Genomic DNA, 11,297 nt, shown 5'->3' with positions numbered 1-11,297 from the left:
AGGGGACTTTTCGCATGTGAGGCGAACATGAACGTCACTGCAATTCGCAAGCTGCTGCTTCGAGCAGTTCCCAGAGAGAAGTGTTCAACAACAAGCTGAAATGCTCAATCCCACTCTCTGCAAAAAGTTCCTTTCACAAACATTTCTCCGATCGGAACTGCACAAGACAACAATGTTCTCCTTTCAAAATCATTAAACTCCCGAATTTCCACGTCTGCAATTTTATGGACAAGGACAAGGACTGAAAGCGCTTTGTGATCAGAAAATTGCTGGAATCCCTGTTGTTGATGACAGGGCATTTGATGGTTGATTTCAGTAAACACCTTTTATTCAGGAGAACCGAATTTGTGGTTTGAAATACAAGGTAAACCCACGGGGTGGAGCCAACAGTTACCTGGCAGCAAGCAGCGACAGGAACATGCAACTTAAGCAGGCCCGGCTATCAATGGCATTCCCATTGCCGAATCCCCCATCATCAACATCCTGGGGGGTCACTATTGACCAGAAATTTAACTGGGCCAGCCACATAAATACAGTGGCAACCAGCGCAGGTCAGAGGTTGGATATTCTGCTGTGAGTGTCTCATCTCCTTACTCCCCAAAGCCTTTCCACCATCTCCAAGGCACAAGTCAGGAGTCTGATCGAATACTCTCCACTTGCCTGGATGAGTGCGGTTCCAACACTCGAGAAGCTCGACACCATCCAGGACAAAGCAGCGTGCTTAAGGGGGCTTAGAAAAGCATGATGGGGGCTCGGTCAGACAAGTTATCTCAAACTGCTGACTGAGCGCTGACCCTGCAGAGCCTGGTACCAGGAATGTCTTGAATCAACAACTTGAGGCAAGATAGTATACAGAACACTGCGGTAGCTAGTACGGAATGTCCTCAAGTCAGTGACCCCCAGATGGGGTGCCAAGCAACCACGGAGATAAGGAGCTGGGCACCGGCGGCAACCATGATTAACGAAGATAAGGGGGGTCTGGAAAACATCACACGGATATGAATAAGCCCCAAACTGTCATGAACTGATCATGCAGCCCCCTGATGTACCTGGGTTAATGCTGTTGGCCCATTTAAACCTATATGTAATCTATAATCATTATGATTGGATTGTGTCCAGCCGAAGTGGGTTGAGGAACTGCAATGAACGATTGTAAAACATATAAATATCGATGCATTTCTTTGTTCGGCAATGTAGAGAGCCTAGATTTGGACCAGAGGCTCTCTCTCCGCCGGCGTAATTAAAGCCGTTTTGGCATTGGAACCGATCCCGAGTGTCGAATGATTCTTCCACGAATACATATGCGCTAACAGTGGTGTCACGAACAGGATTTCCTGCAGTAGCTGGACGTCCTTGAAAAAGCCGGGTGAGTATAAACATTTTTAATTATAAAAGGTGCGGAAGGTGGAGGCCGCTTGATCGACATGACGAGATGTTCTATAATCTCAAACGCCTAGCCTGAGCCTGAATTAAGAGGACTTTTGTCCCACGTGACGGCCAGGAACTAAGTAGGCGGAGGGAACACATTTAGACCTTGGGATCGTGATACCGAGCGACATCTCCTTGAGCCAGTAGTGTGATTTGAAAATATACCCCGGAGACCAGGCGGTGCACAGCGACCAAAGGAAACGAAACCAGTGAACAGGGTCGGACCGATAGACAAAACAGTGGTAGGTAGTCGTTAAGGAGGCGTGGGGCACTGGGGGAATTGCCTAAACGCGTTTTAAGAATTGTATAAGTTTGTGTAATAGCAGAAATTGTGACCTGACAGTAGCCAGGAGACGGTCTGCAACAAGTTACGCTCGGAAGCAAGTGGAACTCTGAGAGTCGATTCCGAATGGTTCTAGTCCTACCCAAGAATGGCCAATAAAGAAAGTAATCTCGAGTGGGGACGAGAAGGGTCCCTTACCCGCCACCTGGCAGAAAAACAAAATAAACGAATTGAAAGATGATTAAGTCAGGATGGAACTGTCAGGACCCGCCAGCAAATCAACGGGAATGGTGGGAGAAGGAAAGGAAAGATAAAGATGAGAAAGCCGTGGTCTTGTTTCTTCAAGCCCACATAAAATTAACAGAGGAAGTTAATCAATATGTAAGAAATAAAAAAAACCTGACAGTGATTATCTTAAGTGAAGTATGGGTCCAAGAATAGAGCAAGCCAAACAATAAAATTTGTTGAATGAAAAGAGACTTTTGTGAATATCTGTCCAGGAATGAGATAAAGAATGGAGAACAGAAGCTGTCATGCATTTAGAAAAAAGCCTGTGTCTCTGGAGGCGGCAGGCTGGGGAAGTACGCTCCCATTTTTTCTTTGTGTAAAACCTTGACGCGAAAGCTTTTAGCTCAGGAAAGAGAATTTTTAAATTACAGATTGGCAATACAATATTTGAATTGGGATTTTGAGATATTTCAGGTGATTCTCATTGATAAACATTTTGGTTGAAAAGGAAAATCTGGGATTTGGAAACATTTTTAATAATAGTACACATACTGCGTCTGGAACTGAAGCTTAAAAAATGTGTAATTTATGAGATATAGTACCACAAGATTGAAGTTACAGAGCAAAAGATTAGAGTTTTTGATCAGCTTCTAAAACGGAAGTTAGGCAAAATAAATCCAGTAATACCAGATTTGACAGTTTGTTATTCAAAAATAAATACAAATTCTTCAAAAGGGGAGCAGAAATTAGGATGGCAATAGTGAAGAGTCAATTTTGTTGTGAAGGTTTCAAGTACCACTGGTTAAGAAAATGCACAACAAAATGCGATATATTTAAAACAAAAAGTTAAATCTGATCACATTTAAAAAATAAAACTAAAATTTTTGGAAAAAAAGATGTAATGTATAAATAAGTGCTGAAAAAAAGGGTTTGCGATGGAAAAAGACATAACTTACTAAATACTAGTTGATATTGGCTGTGAAAACGATATTGGATTGATTGGGAAAAGGAAAAAAAATTGGAGGAGATAAGAGACACTCTCCATTGATAATGATTTGAAATTACGAGAAAGTTCACTGCAGTTTGAAAAGATTTCCAGAATAGACGTTGTTAATCAAGAAAAGTCACGAACAGTCGAAACAAGCAGGAGGGTTTTGAAAATAACGAGGAGAAAATAAATAAGCTCTGCGAACTCAGCAGAGAGAGAAATAAAACACAAGATTTGACAATTGAACGGGACCGTTAAAAAAAACCGAAATGTTGGCATGTATACGGCTTGTGTGAAAATTGGATTTCAGTAAACAATATAGCTATTAAAAATATGTGCTCTCATTTAAAAAAAAAAATCTTTGCCAAGTACTTCAATTAGATGTTAAGGAAAAAAATGGAGTTTAATCTAAAATGCTGTCTTTCCTGAAAGAAAACATTTTTATTATGACCACTTTACTAATGATTTCTGCTGTTTTAACGGATTCCTAATTTCTAAGCAAGTCTTGAAGGCACAAGGATTTGGATGACAACGCGAAGTCACGTAATGACATCAGGCTTTCTTACAAACCTGTAAAGGAGTTAACCCTTTCCATTGACAGCTGTTTTACACTGGACCTTAGTAATTTGAATTTCTTACTAAAATGGAGAAGACTCACCTGACAGACAGTGGAAATGGTGGGATAGTCAGAATAAAAATAAAACAGAACTAGCTGGTCAAGAGTTAAAAGCTAAGATAAATAAGCTGGAAGAGATTTAAAAAACAGGACCAGACGGATAGTGCATTGTGCAGCCAAAGCACCATCACGTATGGCAATCGAGCCAATGTATCCCACGGTGGGTCGGTGGAGTCCACAAACCCAACCTAACAGTAAAGCAGACTGCGATGTTTGCAGGAATAGTGGTGTTAATTAGAGTTTGCATAACATTTCGATGGTTCTTCGTGCAGGCTCGAGCACAGCAGGCTCAAATACAAAACCGACGGCAGCCCAGACAGGGACATGAAGTGATCGAGATGTTACGACTATAAAGAATATGGATCACCTAACCCTTACCTCCGATTTCACAGAGTGTCTACGACAAAAGTAGACCAGAACTTATCGCCTGGTGACGACCAGGCTATCTGTTTAAAATTTGCAGATAAAACCATCACCGAGATGGGACCACAGCGGCGACTTCGACTCTGGGGACTCATGATACTGGGAACCTTGAGGCCCACACAAGCATTGGATAATACAGACGGACTACGAGAGATACAGCACACACAAGAAAGACACAACTGCATCAACGATGGGGTTTTGTTTACTTTGACTGACGGAATAGGCATTCCAGGAGCCAAGGACTGGAGCATGGACAGAACTGATTTTAACGCATGGCTGCAAATGAATCCGGATAAGAATATAGATTGTGTGCAATGCTCCACGGGCACAAGAAGCATTAGACGAAGGGAGGCCGGGGGGGCCCGATGAATACATCTTTGGACTAATTTGCGCGCCTCCTGCCCAGCCACAACCGTTAGTCACCCACAAAAATGGGGTGGAGCTGTGTGGATACTATGAGCAGGTAGAGGCTGCCGTAATATCGTTGTATGTATGCTTTTCACCCATTCGGACACCGCGCCCCAAAAGAACCACGACACTGCCCATGGAATTGCCATGTCCAACAATTGCAAGGGGACCAGAAAATGGGATCTTGCTGTCCAACGAGGGTGAACGATTGTATGATAATGTTAAGCATGAAATTGTGCCTGTCCTGATCAATATCTCAGGTATACAGATGCCGGAATATTGTACAGAGCAGGCAAGAAAAATGTCTAATGTATTAAGTAAAGTTGTAATGCAGCAGGCTGCCGATGCCATGGGTGCCAGTAGATTCCGAGGACAGGAGCCAGTTCATAGGACTAATAGGGAAATAGTTAATGATGTTGCTGCCGGTTTTAACGCTGGAACCTCCATAGTAAACTCACTGGACATACAAAGGCTAAATGAAAGAGTGGAGCAGAATAAAGGGGTGATGAAGGGATTATTAGAACGGGCAGAGCGGAATCAGGACGATCAAGCCAAACTCGGAAGAGAGGATGCCGAATTCCAATTGGATGGCCTCTCGGTCCTGGAAGCTGAGGCAAAAACAATCAATCACCTTATCGACAGAGTGAGAGAAGATACCGCAGAACTGAGACAGGGACAACTCTGTCACGCTAATAGCCTGTGTATGGTGGGACACATACGGCACAATCTCGATCATATCCAAAGGGGGGAGTTGCCAGACTGGATAGACAGCCCACATCTGGCTCAGTTGGCCAAACTGAAGGGGACACTGGATAATTGCACTCTGAAGGGACTAACCAGAGAATGCCCAGTGCTCCTAAACTGTCGAATGGGCAAAGCTGCAGGAGCGGGAATAGCCCTGATGATACCTATCGTCACACAAGACTCAGGACCGTTTCCCCTTTATCAACTGTAGAATATCGGGATCATACTGGAAAACACCTCCCTCCATTACTGTCTGATTGCAGCTCCTGCTATCCGCAGAAACAACACACTCTATGGGATCTTCCTGATGGGATGCAAGCAGACGGGTGACATTACGGTGTGCCCTCACCCGGTGGGACAGGGAAAATTAGTCGAATGTGGATTTAATCCAACCGATGGATGTGTATTGGTGATAATACCTTCCCCCACACATTTTGCCAGAACAGGTTACGGGGGCAAAGGGAAATACTGTGACTCTACCACGGCACATTCATATCGGTACAATGGCTTACAATGCCAGATCTCACAACCAAATTTTGCTTCACACCCCGACGACCCATCACAATATGAAAAGCCCGCATTATCCAGGTTCGACACAGAGGCCTAAAATCATTAACGCCAGCGATCAGCTCCACGATCACCTGCAGGATTATGACGAGCCAGAGCAGGCCCCAATCCCACTTTTAATTGAAGTATTAAGGGAACTAAGACTCAGAATAGGCCATTGTGTCAGACTCTATCAGACAAAGATTAAAAAACTGGAGAAGGATACTGACCAAGAGTTACAAAACCAGAGTTGGAGGAGGAGTGTCTGTGAATGGGGCTTGACCGTAAACATCCACACCTGGATTGGAATAATATTACACATACTGGGAGGGATACAGTTGGTCATAGCACTAACATGGAGATCACGGCCTGGCGGTCCTGCAGGCATTATGCACGAAAAGGAATATCAGAACAAGGGCTCAAGTAAATAAAGAGACTTGTCCAGCAGAGGGAAAGGGGAATCTGAACTATATCAATTTGATCGAAGCAACTGGGACTTCTGACACCACGTGACTGGCCAGCGCGTTGAGGCAGGAATTACCGGGTGGTACATAAAAATATAAGTCGAGCAACAACTTATGTTGTCGGTTGAAGGAGACTAGGATTAGTCCATTACCGAAAGGAGGGGTTGTTGTAGGGCAAAGGCACCTTCTGAATATATGTATGCATATATGTTTGTGTAAAATGGTCGCCAGTATAAAATGGCTGCCAGGGATTCTGCATCGCACTAGGGGAATTGAGCTAACAGTTAGCTTGACTTCATTTTTGGGTAGCTGATGATACTGCAGTTCTGTGTACAGGAACAGTGGAAAGAGCGAGCTCAGCAGAACGACCTTAAATAAATAAACCACAGACAAGACGTCCAAGCAAAATACTGAACAAAGAAATTCCTGTGACTGTTTAAGGATAAGGGGGTTAGGTGCAGACTGAACCCAAAGACAGTAAAGATAAGGGGTTCTGGAGAATATCACAAGGCCATGAATAAGCCCCAGCTAAAACATGAGTTGATCACACAGTCCCCTGGTGCCTGGGGGCCAATTATATTGACCCAGTGGAATCGATTTGTAATTTATAGTCGTTATGATTGGATTGTGTCCAGCCGACATGGGCTAAGTAATTGTAATGAACTGTTGTTAAAACATATAAATATCGATGAATTTCTTTGTTCAGTGGAGTGGAGTGCCTGGAGTTGGTCCAGTGGCTCTCTTCCCCGCCGGTGTAATAAAGGCCATTTTGGCGTTGGAACTGACCCCGAGTGTCGAGTGATTCTACCAGGAAAACATTTGTGCTTACATAACCCGTGCTGTGCCAGCCCTGGGAGAGAATGATGGGACAGTGTCGAGGGAGCTTCACTCTGTATCTAACCCCGTGCTGGACCTGCCTGGAAGAGATTGATGGGACAGTGTAGGGGGAGCTTCACTCTATATCTAACCCCGTGCTGGACCTGTCCTGGGAGAGATTGATGGGACAGTGTAGAGGAAGCTTTACACTGTATCTATCCCCGTGCTGTACCTGTCCTGGAGAGAATGATGGGGCAGTGCAGAAGGAGCTTTACTCTGTATCTAACCCCGTGCTCTACCAGCCCTGGGAGAGAATGATGGGACACTTTAGAGGGAGCTTCACTCTGTATCTAACCCGGTGCTGGACCTGTCCTGGGAGAGATTGATGGGACAGTATAGGGGGAGCTTAACTCTGTATCGAACCCCGTGCTGTACCTGTCCTGGAAGAGATTGATGGGACAGTGTAGAGGGAGCTTTACTCTGTATCTAACCCCGGGCTGCACCAGCCCTGGAAGAGATTAATGCGGCAGTGTCGAGGAAGCTTTACTCTGTATCTAACCCCGTGCTGTACCTGTCCTGGGAGAGATTGATGGGACAGTATAGAGGGAGCTTCACTCTGTATCTAACCCCGTGCTGTACCTATCCTGGGAGAGATTGATGGGACAGTTTAGAGGGAGCTTTACTCTGTATCTAACCCCGTGCGGGACCTGTCCTGGGAGAGAATGATGGGACAGTGTAGAGGGAACTTCACTCTGTATCTAACGCCGTGCTGTACCTGTCCTGGGAGTGTTTGATAGGGCAGTGTAGAGGGAGCTTCACTCTGTATCTAACTCCATGCGGTACCTGCCCTGGGAGATATTGATGGGGACAGTGCAGAGGGAGCTTTACTCTGTATATAACCCCGTGCTGGATCTGTCCTGGGAGGATTTGATGGTACAGTGTTGATGGAGATTTATTCTGTATCTAACCCCGTGCTGGACCTGTCCTGAGAGAGATTGATGGGACAGTGTAGAGGGAGCTTTACTCTATATCTAACCCCGTGCTGTACCTATAATGGGAGAGATTGATGGGACAGTTTTGAGGGAGCTTTACTCTGTATCTAACGCCGTGCTGTACCTGTCCTTGGAGTGTTTGATAGGGCAGTGTAGAGGGAGATTCACTCTGTATCTAACTCCATGCGGTACCTGCCCTGGGAGATATTGATGGGGACAGTGCAGAGGAGCTTTACTCTGTATATAACCCCGTGCTGGATCTGTCCTGGGAGGATTTGATGGTACAGTGTTGATGGAGATTTATTCTGTATCTAACCCCGTGCTGGACCTGTCCTGAGAGAGATTGATGGGACAGTGTAGAGGGAGCTTTACTCTATATCTAACCCCGTGCTGTACCTGTCCTGGGAGAGATTGATGGGACAGTATAGAGGAAGCTTCACTCTGTATCTAACCCCGTGCTGTACCTATCCTGGGAGAGATTGATGGGACAGTTTAGAGGGAGCTTTACTCTGTATCTAACCCCGTGCGGGACCTGCCCTGGGAGAGAATGATGGGACAGTGTAGAGGGAGCTTTACTCTGTATCTAACGCCGTGCTGTACCTGTCCTTGGAGTGTTTGATAGGGCAGTGTAGAGGGAGCTTCACTCTGTATCTAACTCCATGCGGTACCTGCCCTGGGAGATATTGATGTGGACAGTGCAGAGGGAGCTTTACTCTGTATATTACCCCGTGCTGGATCTGTCCTGGGAGGATTTGATGGTACAGTGTTGATGGAGATTTATTCTGTATCTAACCCCGTGCTGGACCTGTCCTGAGAGAGATTGATGGGACAGTGTAGAGCGAGCTTTACTCTATATCTAACCCCGTGCTGGACCTGTCCTGTGAGAGATTGATGGGACAGTGTAGAGGGAGCTTTACTCTGTATCTAACCCCGTGCTATACCTGGCCTGGGAGAAATTGATGGGACAGTGCAGAGGGAGATTTAATCTGTATCTAACCCATGCTGTACTTGCCCTGGGAGCGTTTGATGGGACAGGTCCGAGGATGCTTTACTGTATATCTTGATTGGGCTGTACCTGCTCTGTGAGTCTTTGATGGGACAATATAGGGCGAGCTTTAATCTGCATATAACACATACTGTACCTGACCTGGGAGAGTTTGATGCGACAGTGTAGAGGAAGCTTTAGTCTGTACCTGCCCTCTGACGCTTTGTTGAGACAATGTAGAGGGGGCTTTAATCTGTATCTAATTCGTACTGTACCTGCCCTGGCGGGTTTGATGGGACAGTATAATGGGAGCTTTGCTCTGTATCTTTCCTGTGCTGTGCCTTGCCTGGGAGGGTTTGATGGGACAGAGTAGAGGGAGATTTACTCTGTTTTAAACACGTGCTGCACTGTAATGTATATCTGCCCGGGTTTATGTGCCACCAGGGGGACCCGCCTTCGAAGGTCATTGGGCCACAGGCACACACATGCAACCCTTGTATATAAAGAAAGCCTCCATGTTTAATCCTTAATTTGACAGCTATAAAAGTAAGGTCAGGATGCACCAGATTGAGTTCACTGCAGTAAGCCTACTGAGCTATTGCATATGCAACATGCACCTGCCCTGGAAGAGTTTGAGGGAACAATGTAGCGGGAGCTTTTCTCAAAATCTAACCCCGTGGTGCATCTGCTATCGGAGCGTTTGAAGGGACAGTTTAGAAGAATCTTTACTCTGTATTTAACGCATGCTGTACCTGCCCTTGGAGAGTTTCAGCGGACATTGTTGAGGGAGCTTTACTTTGTATATAACCCGTGCTGTACCCTCACTGGGAGTGTTGATGGGACATTGTAGAGGGAGTTTTCCTCTGGATCTAACACGGGCTGTATCTGTCCTGAGAGGGTTTGATGGGATAGTTTAGAGGGAGCATTACTCTGTATCGAACACGTGCTGTTCCTGTCCTGGGAGAGTTTGATTTGACAATGTAGAGGAAGCTTGACCCTGTATCTAACACGTACTGTACCTGCCCTGGGAGGCTTTGATATGACTGTGTCGTGGTAGCTTTACTCTGTATTTAACATTATGGTCCTTTTCAATCCACTTGTTTCAAACCGAAACAAATGGTAACCGTGATGTGAATTTAACGCCACGTGATTCTTTGAAATCATCTTTTAATGATTGGCTAAAGCGATTCCTTATGCCACCGACAAACAGTTTTGATTCCAGGTCACGGCGATAACTTTTGTAACACCATTTTTAAATTCACAACCTTCTAAAAATTGACGACATGCAGCCAACGTGCAAAAGTAAGAATTCTTTTAATCACCATTAATTAGCTGATAACCTTCTTGAGAATGAAACAACTAAGAATATAATGACTGAGGAACAGTGGTATCTTCAATCATTCATTTTCTCTTTACATGTGATGAAGTTTTATCCCTATCTCATTTAAACGCTGTATGGGAATTATTTAAATTTGTAAGTGTTTATGACTCAGTTGCAAAACCATTGATTGTGTATGTGTCGATTCTTGATAGGAGGAGCACTTGAGACCGAAGCTCCAGATCAAAATATGTATCAATAGAATCAATTTCCACCAGTTTCTTTAAACCCAGTAACATAATTTATTTGTTGTGGGCTGGATGGAGGAACATGATCCATGTAAAAAATTGTTATCGTTTTAATGGAACAGAATGCTCATGAAATATTGGAGCGGGAACCAATTGGATTATTGCACAGCTGGCAACATTTGCGAAATAGACTCGTGCAGCCAAAACGGACAATGACAACCTGGGACTGTGCGGCACCGAATTCTCGTGGAAAAACAGTTAAAAAATTCGTCCCTGGGTGGGCTCGAACCACCAACCTTTCGGTTAACAGCCGAACGCGCTAACCCATTGCGCCACAGATACTGATGGAAATATCAGGTGCAAGACATCCAAAACCAGGGTGTCTGTCAGTTAAAGCTTCAGATTTCTCCGACTGGAATGGAACTTATTCACTCTCAGTGGGACATTTCGCAACTAAATGGAGGGAAATTCATATTGGATGCGTGGAAGCAATCTGATCCCGCACACTGCAGACACTTCGATGTCACCACCAACCAGCTCTCTCGCAACCGGTGCATTCGACGTTCCAGCCTTCCGGTGCCATGTCTGTGACAAAGTATTCTGATTGTCCTGAAGCCGGTATTAGGTTTTAATTCCTTTTCATCTCCTGACTGCGGATATTCCTGTGATTAAACGGGAACTAAATGCTTCCAGGGACAGTTGGATTCACCGTTTCTTTGCTTGGTGAAATTTCAAAGATTGAAAGCGAAA

The 11,297-nt window shown here is 44.9% G+C and overlaps 1 non-coding gene across 1 annotated transcript; it reads right to left on the bottom strand.

The window, feature by feature from the left end:
* Nucleotides 1-10,815: 10,815 nt before the first annotated feature.
* On the bottom strand, nucleotides 10,816-10,889 carry trnan-guu (transfer RNA asparagine (anticodon GUU)). Its single transcript has one exon. It is a non-coding gene; the product is annotated as a tRNA-Asn (tRNA).
* Between the last annotated feature and the right edge of the window lie 408 nt (nucleotides 10,890-11,297).

Source organism: Pristiophorus japonicus, unplaced genomic scaffold (genome assembly GCF_044704955.1).
Source record: "Pristiophorus japonicus isolate sPriJap1 unplaced genomic scaffold, sPriJap1.hap1 HAP1_SCAFFOLD_47, whole genome shotgun sequence".
Taxonomy (NCBI): Eukaryota; Metazoa; Chordata; class Chondrichthyes; family Pristiophoridae; genus Pristiophorus; species Pristiophorus japonicus.
The sequence above is the reverse complement of the archived record's forward strand: the minus strand, read 5'-3'. Positions and strand labels throughout refer to the sequence as shown.